Source organism: Scyliorhinus torazame, chromosome 5 (genome assembly GCF_047496885.1).
Source record: "Scyliorhinus torazame isolate Kashiwa2021f chromosome 5, sScyTor2.1, whole genome shotgun sequence".
Classification (NCBI taxonomy): domain Eukaryota; kingdom Metazoa; phylum Chordata; class Chondrichthyes; order Carcharhiniformes; family Scyliorhinidae; genus Scyliorhinus; species Scyliorhinus torazame.
Window position 1 is genome coordinate 132017510 of NC_092711.1, and position 16844 is coordinate 132034353.

At 47.8% G+C, this 16844-nt stretch overlaps 1 protein-coding gene across 1 annotated transcript in view; it reads right to left on the minus strand.

Moving 5' to 3' along the window:
• LOC140417920 (uncharacterized) overlaps positions 1 to 16844 on the minus strand; it is a 365440-nt gene that overhangs the window by 192956 nt on the left and 155640 nt on the right. The gene's annotated exons all lie outside the window — the stretch shown is intronic.

Genomic DNA, 16844 nt, shown 5'->3' on the forward strand with positions numbered 1-16844 from the left:
AACATAAATTGGTCAAAAAGATAATTTGTGTAAGGAAAAAGTTTTCTAATTTGTTAATCTTGATCAGATTGAACAATGAGCTTTATTGTGAGCTGGACTTTGGGAGTATATTTTGTCCTGTAGCTTATCAAAGTTAGAAAATAATTTATTTGTTCAAACAATTTCTGGCTAGCTCTGCAGCTCTAGAAATATTTCGGTTCATACAGTATTAATTATTAAAATAAAGATCCAGCCAAGTGTTTCAGTTTAAAATGGCTTCCTTGACCTTGTTGCTGATGACCTTGACTGAATCCGGTATGAAAGTGATTGCTATTTAAAACTAAATTTGACTAGCTTATAGTTTCCTACACTCCAATAGTGGCCACGCTTCAAAAGTACTTTCTTGGCCGTAAAAAGGCTTTAGGAGCTTCTGTCATGAAAGGCACTACAGAAATGCACTTTTTTTTTCTTGTGTCCACAAAATGGGATACTTCAATTGGTCCCCTCATCGAAGTTATTCAGAAAGAGTGAGTGTTTTGTGTGATCACCTTGTGTTGTGTTTGACACCATTTTGAATATTTGTGAAAATCCAAACACATGATACGCTGAATTATTCTTTATAAAACACATTGAGCTGTGATTTGGAACATACACCCTGAAAATAAACAGATTTAACTCTATCTTGCAACGGGAGCAGGAGAGACTCTTGAAAGGACAAGAAAATTGAAAGGATGATGGGATTAATTGGGCAGTTTTTCAATGTGGCGCCATGGACATGATGGACCAGGTGATCTCCTTGGGTGCTCCATGAGGGTCGTGTGCATTCAATCGAATGATAAAGACCCGAATCCCACTTCCAAGAACAGGAGAGCTTCGATTTCAGTAAGGAACACTAGCAATAGGGAAGGAAAGTTAAATCAAGTCTACAAAGTTAAATCAAAATAAAATTAGCATCAGTGTAGTTGTTAATAGTAATTTATTCGACTCTGCGTTTGCTAAGTGTAATAAATAGCTATTAGAGTTACGGAATGGCAAGTCAGCTCAGCCAATGGAGTGCACATCCTGTGGTATGTGTGAAGTCATAGATGCATCATGCATCCCAGACAAACACATCTGTCAGGAGTGGCACCAGCTTGAGCTTTGGGTTTCTGAAATTGATCGGCGATTGGAATCACTGTTGTGCTTCCGCATGGCAGAGGACAAGATGGATAGCATGTTTTTAAAAAATATATGTATTTATTCAAATTTTTCAACAAATTTTCAACAAAGCCCCCTCCCCCCCCCCCCCAAACAAGAAGAAAACAAAAACAAGAACACAACAAGCAGAAATTATACATTGGATTTCCCCCATATACAATAACCCCCCCATATAACATTTAAAAACACGAACAGGGAACCCCCCCCCTCCTTCACTCAAATGCTACCCCAAAAGAAACCCCCCCCTCATTTCCCCCCCCCCGCCCCTGAGCTGCTGCTGACTTCCTAACGCTCCGCGAGATAGTCTAGGAACGGTTGCCACCGCCTGAGGTACCCTTGCACAGACCCTCGCAGGGCAAACTTTATCCTCTTCAGCTTGATGAACCCTGCCATGTAATTGATCCAAGCTTCCACACTAGGGGGCTTCGCATCTTTCCATAGTAGAAAAATCCTCCGCCGTGCTACCAGAGACGCAAAGGCCAGAATACCGGCCTCTTTCGCCTCCTGCACTCCCGACTCATCCGATACCCCAAATAATGCTAAACCCCAGCTCGGCTTGACCCGGGCGTTCACCACCTTGGACATAGTCCTCGCAAAACCCCTCCAGCGCCGGGCACGACCAGAACATATGGACGTGATTTGCCGGGCTCCCCGAGCACCTCCCACATCTGTCCTCCACCCCCAAAGAACCTACTCACCTTCGCCCCGTCATATGTGCTCTGTAAGTAACTTTGAACTGTATTAGGCAGAGCCTGGTGCAAGAGGAGGAAGAATTAACCCTACTCAGAGCATCAGCCCACAGACCCTCATCTATCTCCTCCCCGAGCTCCTCCTCCCACTTGCCCTTTAACTCCTCCACCGAGGCCTCCTCCACTTCCTTCAGCTCCTGGTAAATCGCCGAAACCTTGCCTTCTCCAACCCATACACCCAAAATCACCCTGTCCCGAATCCCACATGCCGGAAGCAGCGGGAATTCTCTCACCTGCCGCCTCACAAACGCCCTCACTTGCATGTACCTGAAAGCATTTCCCGGGGGTAGCCCAAAGTTCTCCTCCAGCACCCCTAGGCTCGCAAACGTCCCATCGATGAACAGGTCCCCCATTCTTCTAATCCCTGCCCGATGCCAGCTCCGAAACCCCCCATCCATCCTTCCCGGGACGAACCGATGATTCTCCCGAATCGGGGACCAAACCGAGGCTCCCACCTCGCCCCTGTGTCGCCTCCACTGCCCCCAGATCTTCAACGTCGCCGCCACCACCGGACTCGTGTACCTTGTCGGCGAGAGCAGCAGCGGTGCCGTCACCAGCGCCCTCAGGCTCGTGCCCACACAGGACGCCATCTCTAACCTCTTCCACGCCGCCCCCTCTCCCTCTATTACCCACTTACGGATCATCGCCACATTGGCTGCCCAGTAATAGCCACACAGATTCGGCAGCGCCAGCCCCCCCCTGTCCCTGCTACGCTCCAGAAACACTCTCTTCACCCTCGGGGTGTTATTCAGCCACACAAATCCCATGATGCTCCTACTTACCCGTTTGAAAAAGGCCTTGGGGATCATAATGGGAAGGCACTGGAACACAAAGAGAAACCTCGCGAGGACCGTCATTTTGACCGACTGCACCCTACCCGCTAGTGAGAGTGGCAGCATATCCCATCTTTTAAAATCCTCCTCCATCTGCTCCACCAACCGTGTCAAATTGAGCTTGTGCAGGGCCCCCCAACTCCTAGCTACTTGGATCCCCAGGTACCGATAGCTCCATTCCACCCTCTTCAGTGGCAGCTCGTCTATCCCCCTTCCCTGGTCCCCTGGGTGCACCACAAAGAGCTCACTCTTCCCCACGTTGAGTTTATACCCCGAAAAGTCGCCAAACTCCCTAAGGATCCGCATGACCTCCGCCATCCCCTCCATTGGATCCGCAACATACAACAACAGGTCATCGGCATACAACGACACCCAGTGTTCCTCTCCCCGCCCCCCCTGGATCAATCCCCTCCATTTCCTGGACTCCCTCAGTGCCATGGCCAGCGGCTCAATTGCCAGTGCAAACAACAAGAGGGATAAGGGGCACCCCTACCTCGTCCCTCGGTATAGCCGAAAGTACTCCGACCTCCGTCGGTTCGTCAGCCACACTCGCCACTGGGCTCTATATAGCAGCCTGACCCAACTGGTGAACCCCTCCCCAAACCCAAACCTCCGCAACATTTCCCAAAGATACTCCCACTCCACCCGATCAAAGGCCTTCTCTGCATCCATAGCTGCCACTACCTCCGCTTCCCCCTCCACCGAGGGCATCATAATCACATTGAGGAGCCTCCGCACATTTGTATTTAGCTGCCTACCCTTCACAAATCCCGTCTGGTCCTCATGAATCACCCCCGGGACACAGTCCTCAATTCTCGTAGCCAGCACCTTCGCAAGCAACTTACCGTCAACATTGAGGAGCGAGATCGGTCTATACGACCCACATTGCAATGGATCCTTGTCCTGCTTCAAGATCAAAGAAATCAGCGCCCTGGACATTGTCGGGGGCAAGGTCCCCCCCCTCCCTCGCCTTATTAAAAGTCCTCACTAGCAACGGGCCCAGCAAGTCCACGTATTTCCTGTAGAATTCAACCGGGAACCCATCCGGCCCCGGGGCCTTCCCCGCCTGCATGCTCCCCCATCCTTTAACCAGCTCCTCCAGCCCAAATCGGCACCCCCAAACCAGCCACCTCCTCCTCCACCCTCGGGAACCTCAGCTGATCTAGGAATCGTCACATCCCCTCCTCCCCCGCTGGGAGCTCAGACCTGTACAGATCCCCATAGAAGTCCCTAAATACCTTGTTTATTCTCACCGCACTCCGCACCGTATTCCCCCCTCTATCTTTAACTCCACCAATCTCCCTCGCTGCCTCCCTCTTACGAAGCTGATGTGCCAGCATCCGACTCGCCTTCTCCCCATACTCATACGTCGCCCCCCGCGCTTTCCTCCACTGTGCCTCTGCTTTCCCTGTGGTCATCAGGTTGAATTCCGTCTGGAGGTTCCGTCGCTCCCTAAGTAGCCCTTCCTCGGGGGCCTCTGCATAACTCCTGTCCATCCTTAAAATCTCCCCCACCAACCTCTCCCTCTCCTCCTCTCTCTCTTCTCCCTGTGGGCCCTAATGGAGATTAGCTCTCCCCTGACCACCGCCTTCAGCGCCTCCCAGACTACCCCCACCTGCACCTCCCCGTTGTCATTGGCCTCCAAACATCTTTCAATAAACCCCCGCACCCACCCGCACACCTCCTCATCCGCCAACAGTCCCACATCAAGGCGCCACAGTGGGTGCTGGTCCCTCTCCTCCTCCAGCTCCACCCAATGAGGGGCGTGGTCCGAAATGGCTATGGCTGAATATTCCGTTCCCTCCACTTTCGGGATTAGCGCCCTACTCAAAATGAAAAAATCTATCCAGGAGTAGGCTCTATGGACGTGGGAAAAGAAGGAAAATACTCTGGCCAGCGGCCTGGCAAACCTCCATGGATCCACTCCCCCTATCTGGTCCATAAACCCCCTGAGCACCTTGGCCGCAACAGGCCTCTTACCCGTCCTGGACCTAGAACGGTCCAGTGCTGGGTCCAGCACCGTGTTGACGTCCCCCCCCCCCTGCCATTATCAAGCTTCCTACCTCCAGATCCGGAATCCGATCCAGCATGAGTTTCATAAATCCGGCACCATCCCAATTCGGGGCATATACGTTCACCAGTACCACCCGCACCCCCTGCAACCTACCACTCACCATCACATATCGACCTCCATTATCCGCTACAATATTCAGTACCTCGAACGACACCCGCTTCCCCACCAGTATTGCAACCCCTCTGTTCTTCGCATCCAGCCCTGAATGAAAGACCTGCCCTACCCATCCCTCTCTCAGCCTAACCTGATCTGCCACCTTCAGATGTGTCTCCTGGAGCATAACCACGTCTGCCTTCAGTCCCTTTAAGTGCGCGAACATCCGGGCCCTCTTGACCGGCCCGTTCAGGCCCCTCATGTTCCAAGTTATCAGCCGGATCGGGGGGCTACTCGCCCCCCCCCCCCCCCCACCCCCTGCCGACTAGCCATCTCCTTTTCTAGGCCAGCCACTTGCCCGCGCCTCCCGCACCCTCCTGTCCCCCAGGCGGCAGACCCCCGCCCCGACTACCTCTCCTACTTCCAGCTCCCCTTTGGCTAATGCAGCAGCAACCCAGCCCCCCACCCCCCGCTAGATCCTCATCTAGCCATTTTGCTCCCCCCATAACACTCCCGTAAGTCAGCTGACTCCTGCTGACCCCGGCCTCTCCCGCCATTCCATCGACCCCCCAGTGTGAGAATCCCCCCCACCCCTTGGCAGTCAGTGTGCGCTCCTCTCCAGCACCGCCCTCCCCCTCCGTGTTCTCCCACCTGCTGCTCCGCTCTTTTTTGGCTCATCTCAGGACACACTCTCTGTCCATAAAGCGGTGGAACCTCACCACTACAGCCCTCGGCGGCTCGTTGGCTTTGGGTCTCCTCGCCAGGTCCCGATGAGCCCCATCCAGCTCCAGGGGCCTCGGGAAAGCTCCTGCGCCCATCAGCGAATTGAGCATCGTGCTCATGCTTCCTTAACGTGGGAAAAAGCCCTCACTTTCCTGAGCCGACCTCCCCCTCTGGCGCAGCTCCTTTTTGCGGCCTTATCCCAACTCCCCATCCCAGGGCCTCCACCCCCCTCTTCCTCCACGGGGCCCTGCCCCTCCAACACCGACGCCCACACTCTCCCACAGCCCCCATATCAAATCCATTCACCCATCCACACCCAGCACCAAAATAAAAAGAACATTCCCCAAACACAGTAAACATTCCCCCACAACAGACCCTCAGTTTGAGTCCAGCTTTTCAGTCTGGATAAAGTTCCATGCCTCATCAGGCGTTTCAAAATAGTGGTGCCGATCCTGGAACGTGACCCACAATCGCGCTGGCTGCAGCATCCCGAACTTCACCCCCTTCCGATGGAGCACCGTCTTAGCCCGGTTAAAGCCAGCTTTCTTCTTGGCCACCTCTGCAGTCCAGTCCTGGTAGATTCGGATCTCCGTGTTTTCCCACCTGCTGCTCCGCTCTTTTTTGGCTCATCTCAGGACACACTCTCTGTCCATAAAGCGGTGGAACCTCACCACTACAGCCCTCGGCGGCTCGTTGGCTTTGGGTCTCCTTGCCAGGGCCCGATCCAGCTCCAGGGGCCTCGGGAAAGCTCCCGCGCCCATCAGCGAATTGAGCATCGTGCTCATATATGCCCCGGCATCGGGCCCCTCCACTCCTTCAGGGAGACCCAGAATCCGAAGATTCTTCCTCCTCGACCTATTCTCATGGTCCTCAAATCTTTCCGCCCACCTCTTGTGCAGCGCCTCGTGCGCCTCCACCTTCACCGCCAGGCCCAAGATCTTGTCCTCGTTCTCCGAGGCTTTTTGCCGCACCTCCCGGATCGCCGCCCCTTGGGCCTTCTGGGTCTCCACAAGCTTCTCAATCGCCGCCTTCATTGGCGCTGGCATTTTGGTTTTCAGCTCCTCAAAGCAGCGTTTAAGAAACTCCTGCTGCTCCTGCGACCACTGCGCCCATGCTGCTTGGTCTCCACCCGCCGCCATCTTGCTTTTCCTCCCTCGCACTTTCCGCTGCACCAGGATCAATTTTTTAACCGCTCCACCCCTGGTCCAATCCATATAGTGTCGGGGGGACCTTGCTGTCACCTTCCCTCACTGGAAGCCATCGAACAATTGCCGTTGGGGCCCCTCTGAAGAGCCCAAAAGTCGGTTCCCGGCGGGAGCTGCCGAACGTGCGACCTACCTAGACATAGCCGCAACCCGAAGTGAGATGGATAGCATGTTGAGGGAGGTGGTCATCCATTCCTTCCCTGGCTGTTCACTTCTAACTTGTGGTTTGACCACCAGGCAGTCTAAAGGCAACCAGGCAGAGAGCGCAGGAGGCCACTGAGTCAATCTCTCTGGCTAATGGGTTTTCCATTTTGGAAGCTGATGAGTTGTGATGGGCCCTCAGGGGAGTGTGGCCAGAGCCAAGCCTGTGGCACCATGGGCGACTCAGCTGTACAAGGGAGGAAGTTGAATGGAAGGGCAACAGGCAGGGGAGTCAAGATCAGACAGCCATTACTGGGGCAGTAAACTCCAGGATGGCGTATTCCCAGTTCCACCTGCAAGTGAGCACAGGGATGGGTGGATTGATCGATTAAATACAGGCTGGAGAAATGGTGTAGGAGGGAGGGAGGGCATCAGATTTCTGAAGCATTAGGACCAGTTCTGGTTGCAGGTGGGACCTGTACAAGCTGGACAGGCTACACCGTAACAGGACTGGCAACTGATATTTGCTAGTGCTGGTGGGGTCTGTTTAAGCTAGCTGGCCAGGGGGATGGGAATCTGAGGTGTGGCCCAAATTGGAAGGAAGTAAAGTTGGTCACAGGATAGAGTAATGGGACTAGAAGGCAATGGCAACAAAGCAAAGCATCGAGTGTGCATCGAATGCGGAATGGTGTGAAAAAGATAAAGTTAAGGGTGCTCTCACGCAGCATGGTAAATGATCCGAAGGCACAAATCGAGGTAAATGGGTATGATATAATTGCCTTCACGGAAACATGGCTGTCTGGTGACCAAGGCTAGGAACGGAATATTCAAAGATATTCGACGTTTACGAAGGCAAGGAGGCGGAGCTCCATGGATAATAAAGGATGGGACCAGTGCAGTAGTAAGGGAGAATCTCAGATTGGAAGAACAGTGTGTGCAATCTCTTTGGATGGAGCTAAGAAATAGCAAAGGGCAACGGACATTGGTTAGAATTCTTTCTTGGCCACTTAATAGAAATGGTAATGTGGGCCATGGGATTAATCAGGCGATGAGAGAAGTGTGTAGCATGGGCAGTGCAGCGATCATGGGTGACTTCAATCTGCACCATAGACGGGGTTAAACCAAGTGAGTACTGGGGCGGCAGGGTGGCGCAGTGGTTAGCACTTCTGCCTCACTACGCTGAGGGCCCAGGTTTGATCCTGGCCCCGGGTCACTGTCAGTGTGGAGTTTGCACATTCTCCCCATGTCTGCATGGGTCTCACCCCCACAACCTAAAAGGTGTGCAGGGTAGGGGAATTGGCCACGCTAAATTGCCCCTCAATTGGAAAAGAAAATGAATTGGGTAGTCTAAAAAATTTTTTTTTTTAAACCAAGTGAGCACTGATGCTGTGGAAGATGTTTTCTGGAGTGTGTTAGGGATATATTTCTAGAGCAGTATGTTGAGCCAACTGGAGTACAGGCTATTCTTGATCAAGTATACTGTAATGAAAAAGGGCTAATTAATAATCATGTTTCAAAGAACCTTTAGTGATGAGTGACCACAATATGATAGAATTTGACATTATGTTTGAAAGTCATAGAATCCCTACAGTACAGGAGGCCATTCAGCCCATCGAGTCTGCGCTGACCCTCTGAAAGAGCTCCCTACCTAGGGCTACTTCCCTGCCGCCTCTCCATAACCCCACCTAACCTGAACACCCCCGGACACTGAGGGGCAATGTTTTAGCATGGCCAATTCACCCATCCTGCCCATCTTTTGTCTGCGGGACGAAAGCAGAGCACCCAGAGGAAGCACACGCAGAACGTGCAAAGCCCAAGGCCGGAGTTGAACCCGGGTCTCTGCCTTTGTGAGGCAGGAGAGCTAACCACTGTGCTACCGTGCCATCCAGGTGAGGAGGTTCAATCTGAAGCCAACATGTTAAAATTTAATAAAGGAATTTATGAAGGCATGAGGGACAAATTGGCTAAGGTGGATTGTTAAAATGCAATGGGTAGTCTTCAAAGAACTATGACATAGAAGTGTACAGCACCTATATATTCCTTCAAAGTGCAAAACCCCCAAAAAGGGCAGTCAACTGTGGCTAACAAAGGAAGTTAAGGATTATATAAGATTAAAAGAAACGTTTCCAAAAATAGTAGTGAATCTGAGGATTGGGAGGTTTTATTTTCGAATACAGCAAAGGCCAAGAAACTGATAAAGGGGGAACAGAATCATAGAATTCCTACAGTATAGAAGGAGGCTATTCAGCTAATCGAGGCTGCACCAACCCTCCGAAGGAACTACCCAGGTGCACTCCCCCCATACACCCCAACCCCATCCGGGTAACCTGCACATCCCTGGTCACTAAGGGGCAACTTAGCATGGCCAATCCACCTAATCTGCACTTCTTTGGACTGTGGGAGGAAACTGTAGCACCCGGAGGAAACCCACGGGAGGATGTGCAAACTCCACACAGACAATCCTTGTAGGGATGAAGCCAGTTTAAACTCAGTGCTGGGGAAACTTCTCGAAACAAATCATTTGGGACAAAATCAATTGTCACGTGAACAATTCCAGCTTAATTAAGGAAAGCCGTATGCATTTGTTCAGCGAAGACCGTGTTCGACTAGCCTGCTGGAGTTTGAGGTAACTGAGGGTCGATGAGGGTATTGTTACCAATGTGGTGTACCTGGGTCCCAGTATACAAAAAACTCATGCGATGGAGCTCGTGGAATAAAAGTGCAGCGGCAATATGGGGGCATAGGCGATCAAGTGACAGGGAACAGAGAGAAGCAGCAAACGGTTTATAGTATGTAATATCTAGAAAACATAAAAGCAGGCTGTAAAAGCTTCTATACGTATGCACAAAGGAAGCATTAAAAGTTAAGGCAAGTGTGAAACCATTTCAGGCAGAGTCGGGAGAATTCATAATGGGGAATAAAGAAATGGCAGAGAAACTAAATGATTACTTGGTGACTGTTTTCACCAAGGAAGATACCGGAATTATCCCAGATGTTGAGATCTAAGAGACTGGGGAGAATGTGGAGTTCAAGGAAATTAGTATAAGGAAGAAGGTTGTATTGGAGACATTAATGGGACTGAAAGTTAAGTCAAGTCCCCAGGACCTGATACTATGCATTCCAGGGTGTTGAAAAGAGGTTGCTATGGAGATCGTGGATGCATTGGTGATCATCTTCAAAAATTGTATTGATTGTGGAACGGTTCCTACAGATTGGAAGGTGAACAAATGTCACCCCACTATTTAAGAAGAGAGGGAGAGAGAAAACAAGGAACTACAGATGTTTGCCCTGACATCAGTAGTAGGGAAAATGCTGGAATCTATTATAAAAGATGTGATATATGGACACTTGGATTATCATGATCTGATTGAGCAGTCATCATGGATTTACCAATGGGAAATTAAGTGCTGGAAAATGGGATTAGAATAGTTTGGTGGTTGTTTTTGACCTTTGCAGATGTGGTGAGCTGAAGGGCCATTTTCTGTGCGTGGGCCTCTATACCCCTATGTTTGACGAGCTTGTTGGAGGTTTTTGAGGATGTTACCAACAAAATTTACAGAGAGTCAATGGGCGTACGATATTCGGGTTTTCAGAAGGCTAAAAAGTGATCAGGGCTGTGGCCCTCCAGCTTCCTGCTGAAATCAAAACTAAAAGCTAAAGTGCCTCACGGGAGGTTGGTTAGCAAAATAAAAGTACATGGGATCGGAGGCAATATACTGGCAAGGATTCGGGATTGGTTAAAAGGCAGAAAATAGAAAGTAGGATGAAACTGGTCATTTGTGCCTTGGCAGGCTGTGGCTAGTAGGCTTCCGCAGGTTCAGCCATTGGGCCCCAGCTGTTCACAATTGTAAGGATCCACTTGTTAATCCATGTTTGTCCCTTGTTTATTCCCTGTATTTTCTTTTGTTTTGGCTTTTATACTTTTTGTACCTTGACAATTACTGGGACCTAAACCTTTAATTGGACTTCACCTTTAATTTAAAAGAAAACAAACCTCCAGCAGACTGTGCTATTGCTCTGACATCAATGATGACACATATTGATGGACTTGGCTGTCAGCCAATGGACTGTTTCAGATTGCCGGGTCTTATCAATGGATCATGCTGATTGGTCAGGTTTTTCTCTGGCATGTTCCTTACTCCGTAAGACTACCTTTTGCTTTTAGTTTTGATTTCAGCAGGAAGCTGGAGGGCCACAGCCCTGATCACACTTTCTTACCTAATGGACGCTGTTTAAAGGTTCAAAGTAAAGACCTTTCTCTCTCTACGGTCAGATTGATCTGCAAGGAAGTTCAGTCCAGCAACAGCTGCAGGCAGGGCCAATTGTTTAAAGAATCCTCTTTAAAATCCCATTTGGGGAACTCTGTTTTTCCTCAGTAAAGCTAGGGGACATTCTGGTGGAGTTGGAAACGAATAAGAATTGCACAGCCTGAGGCGGATCTTCTGAGTGAAGGCCCAGGTTAACAAAACTGGAAGTGACTCCCTAGAGGGAATCCCAGAGTCCGGGGATTCATACTGAATGTTCCAGCCAGAAGATCCTCATTAGCCATCCAACAAGTGGTTCTCAATCACTCCACGTCCTGGAAGGACAGTCAGCTGAAAAAAAAACAAGTTTAACATCCGAAGCAAGGGCACTCATCTTCCATTAATCCTCTTTCATTTGTCCCCTCCCCCTCCCTCTGCATGTGTATGTCTTGTGTGTGTTTAGGTAGAGGGTAAGACGTTAAAAGGGGAGAGGTAGTAAATTAGCTGGCCGTTTTTCTAGTATAATTATTGCATGCCTTATCACTATTGTTGTTACAAATAAACAGGTGTAGGGCGGCATATGGTGCAGTGGTTAGCAATGGGACTGTGGCGCTGAGGACCCGGGTTCGAATCTTGGCTCTGGGTCACTGTCCGTGTGGAGTTTGCACATTCTCCCCATGTCTGTGTACGTTCACCCCCACAACCCAAAGATGTGCAGGGTAGGTGGATTGGCCACGCTAAATTGCCCCTTAATTGGAAAAAATGAATTGGGTACTCTAAATTTACTCAAATCCTCTTGTGATAAAGGCTAATATTCCATTAGCCTTCCTAATAGCTTGCTGCATCTGCATGTTAGCCTTCAGTAACTTATGTACAAGGATACATAGGTCCCTTTGTACATCAACACTTTCTAATCTCTTACCATTTCAGAATTGTGCTGCACATTTGTTCTTTCTACCCAAGTGAATAACCTCACACTTTTCCACAATATATTCTATCTGCCATGTTCTTGCCCACTCACTATGCCTGTTCAAATCCTCCTGTAGCAGTTTTCTATCTTCCTCACAACACACATTCCCACCTAGCTTTGTGTCATCTGCGAACTTGGAAATAATACATTTGGTCCTCACATCCAAATCATTGTTATATATTGTGCTATGAAACCCTGGGCTAGTGCACGGTCAAGTCCCTGAAGTCCCAACACAAGTGAATTAACCGATAATTTTTTTCTCTTCACATACCAAGAGGAGCTTTTGTATTTTTTTTCATGTTTGTGGTGAATGTAGGAAATTGTTATATATTAAATTTTATATTTGTTGCAATAATGTTTTTAAAACCCCTTGATTAAGATCAATACAGGCAGTACTGAAGCTGTGATTAAGGGGTGGTAGAAGTGAAGTAATCATTGGCTTCAACTACTTATTTGTTTACAGATAGATGCTAATAGAACATTGTTTTGATTTTGGAGGATCCCTGGGATGCAGATAATTTATGAGGGATGATGCATAGTCCTGGATAAACAAGTCCATGGGACATCATAGTGGAAGGATACGGAAGAATCCTTTATGTAATTAATGGGTGCAGCCAGGTCTGTCTGTAGTTTGCCATAGGATTCTAAGTCTGTCAAGACAGGTCTTTTTAAAAAAAAAAAATTTAGTGTACCCAATTCATTTTTTTCAATTAAGCGTGGCCAATCCACCTACCCTGCACATCTTTTGGGTTGTGGGGGTGAAACCCACGCAGACACGGGGGGAATGTGCAAACACCACACGGACAGTGATCCAGAGCTGGGATCGAACCTGGGACCTCAGCGCCGTGAGGCAGCAGTGCTAACCACTGCGTCACCGTGCTGCCCTGTCAAGACAGGTCCAAAGACAGATCTTCAGCTGGCTCCTGGCAGGTTCTCTCTCTGGTCTTTGCACAAGAAAAAACAAGCAAACCTGATTGCTGACTAGGTTTATAAATGATTTTTGAACTATATTGGTTTGCTTAATTGGAATATATATAACGTTGCAAGTGTGGTGAGTAAATTAAAGTGTTTCCTTTTATTTAAGAACAATTTGAATTAACTGTAAAACTGTTACTTTGTTGCTAATGTGATTGATTCTGTGTTTCAATTAAAGTTTATTTTAACATAAAAGTTATCTATTGGTCAGTGTAATCACTCCTGGGGCGGAGAATCCTTCCCTCACAGTTTTACAAATTGCACATTGTTGGGTTTCTTGTCTAGGATCCCAACAAAAATTGGGGGCTCTTTTGTTGGGATTAACAAGTAGACTTGCTTGTTTGGTTTGGGATTATTGAATTTAAAGACGGCGAGCGTGAGGAGCTGCTGCTTTTATAGAATTTACAGTGCAAAAGGAGACCATTCGGCCCATTGGGTCTGCACCAGCCCTTGGAAAGAACACCTCACTTAGGCCCATGCCTCTACCCTATTTCGGCAACCCAGTAACCCCCATCTAACCTTCTGGACACTAAGGGGCAATTTATCACGGCCAATCCACCTAACCTGTACATCTTTGAACTGTGGGAGGAAACCGGAGCCCCCGGAGGAAACCCACGCAGACACGGGGAGAAGGACAAACTCCACACAGACAGTGACCCGAGGCCGGGTCCCTGGAGCTCTGAGGCAGCAGTGCTAAATGCTGTGCCGCCTAAAAGGAAAAAAACTCGTCAGGGAATTGAACCCTGGTCTCCTGTGTGGCAGATGGGGATACTAACCATTATACTAACAAGGATGTTGATGTTTGGTCAGCTTAATAGGGAGTGACATGTAAAATGGCTCTTTCAGTGGCCAAGCGTTTCCTGGCTACTGAAGAACTCAATCTAGGTGGTTTACAAAGGGTGTTTAAACCAAAGCTTTTTGATTTGGCGGTCAAGCTGCAGATGGCGTTCAAGCTGCAGATGAGTTTACCTGCAGGGGTGAGGAGGGTAAAGATAATTATAGCAATAGCTCAACATTTAAAATTGAACGAGACACAGAGTGAATCATTAGAATTACCTAGGATCATGAAACATTTGCAACATGATAAAGAACTAAGACAGCTTGAATTGGATTAAAAGCAAAGGAAAAAGATTAGGAGAGAGCAACAATGGTGGAAGAAATGGAAAGGGAGAGAGAGGCAAAGGCAGAAACAAAGGCAAAGGAAAGAGATCACAATGGCAGAAGAAAAGGAAAGGTAGAGGAGGCAGAGAGGGAAAGACAAGGAAAATTGAACCAACGGGAGAGAGAGAACGGTGTGGAGAATACAAACTAAAAAGGTTGCAGTTAAAGGCAGACGTTGAGGAAAGTCTAGGAGGAGGCGTAACCACTCCTAGTCAACATTCTCGTCGGGATATGTTTGAATATGTTCAAGCACTGTCAAGAGTTTGACGAGAAAGATATGGAAGCCTTTTTTTAATCTCATTTGAGAAAGTAGCTAAACACTTGAATTGGCCAAAAACCATGTGGGTATTGTTTGAATCAGAATTGGTAGATAGAGTTAGTTAAGTATGTGCATCATTATAAAGAAGGTATCTAGGGATTATGATGAGGTGAGAAAATTCATTTTGAGTGCATATGAACCAGTGCCAGAAGCCTGGAGTCAGAACCTTAGAAATCTAAGGAACAAACCAGGTCAGACATATCTAGAATTTGAAAGAATCAAAATAATTTTGATAGGTGGACAAGAGCATTAAAAATAGACCCAATGTATGAAGCTCTTGAGGAAATAATTATTCTGGAGGGATTTAAAGATTCACTTCCATGTGGTAGTGAGAACTCATGTGGAAGAGCAAAGGTTGAAACTGCTGGCCAGGCAGCAGAAATGACGGATGATTTTGAATTGGTTCATAAATCAAAGTTTGGTTTTCAACATCATTTTCTGTGAAGGATAGAAATTAGGGAAATTAAAGATCCAAAGGTGGCCAAGGCAAAGGGGGTTTAGTTGGATATATTAAAGAGATTTTGTCTCAGGTTAAGAAGGAAACTTACGAGGGTGGAAGAGAGATAAGAAAACTTAAATGTTTTCATTGTAATAAAGTCATCGTGTTGGTGGCGAAAGAAACGTACTGGGAAGTCAGACATTAAAAGAGGACACGCCAGTGGGGTTTATTAAAGTGGCAAAAGACACCATGGTTGCTGCTGCAGAAGTGCAAAAGAGTGTATAGCCTGTCCAGAGATTGGTTGATAAGAAGGTGTCAGATGTTTTTTTGTGAGGGTATGGTTTACTCATGAGTACAAGGTGGATTATGTAAGGTGTTTAAAAGCTTAAGGGATACAGGAGCAAGTCCATATTTAATAGAGATAAGGAGATATGTAATTTGAAAGGAGTATTGCCAGAAAAGTTGGTAATATGTGGGATTAATGGTGAAGTGAGCAGTATTCCATTATATAAGGTAAGGTTAGAAAGCCCGGTGAAAAATGGTGGCAGGAAGAATAGGAAAATTACCTCTTTCAGCAGGACAGTTTGTCCTGGGTAATGATATAGCTGGATCACAAGTAGGAGGTACTTAATGTGGTTGAAAAGCCGGTGGAAAGTTGTGTTCAAAAAAATTTTTTATTGAAATATTTGTAAAATTTTATAACAAAAACAGAAAAAGAACTATAGGCGTTAAACATTAACATAGAGCAAAAATAGACATTTCCCCGAACGGCTCTGTCTTCACAGACCATCGAGAATAACAAAAAACAAACAAACACAACACTAACCCCACCCCCACGAAAGCTGCTACTGGCGACATTTTCAATTAAATTTCCCCAAGAAAGTTGACGAACGGCTGCCACCTCCGGGAGAACCCTAACATTGATCCTCTTGAGGCAAACTTTACTTTCTCAAGGCTGAGAAACCCAGCCATGTCACTGACCCAGGCCTCTACGCTCGGGGGCTTCGAGTCCCTCCACAATAACAGGATCCGTCTTCGGGCTACCAGAGAGGCAAAGGCCAGAACGTCGCCCTCTTTCACTCCCTCGGCACCACCTGTGTTCCTAGCACCTTGGACATTGCCCTGGCAAACCCCTGCCAGAACTCCTCAAGCCGGTGGAAAGTTGAACAAGTGAGATGTTGGATGAAACATATAATGGGTGTTTCCTGGTTGCGTGGTAACAAGATCACAAAGCTAGAGATTGAGATAAGAAGAAAACTAGAGGCGTGCAAATAGAGAGGCTGAGGTTCAGTTATCAGAAACAATCTTTTGCCAGATTGGCGACAAAGAACAAGACCAGGTGGAGGATGAAGTTGATATTTTTATTTCAGAAATGTTGGTAAAATTAGGACTGAAGGATTCAGAGATAAAACAGTTGTATCAGAAAGCAAACACCAAAATAGAATCCTGAGTGTTCACCGGAGTGTTATTACATTAGATATAATGTATCAATGAGGAAGTGGAGACCTTTACATATTCAGGCAGATGAGAAATGGGCAGAAGTTAATCAAGTTGTCTTGCCAGTGGGTTAGAGACACAAAGGTTTGTGGGTAGTGCGTGAGGTTCCAGTAGGGGGGCATTTAGGTGTCAGAAAAACTCAAGCAGAAATACAAAAACATTTTGAGAAATCCAATCAGATCAGGGTTCCAGTTTTATGTCAAAGTTATTCGCGGAACTTATGGATAGCTTAGGGGTAAAACAAT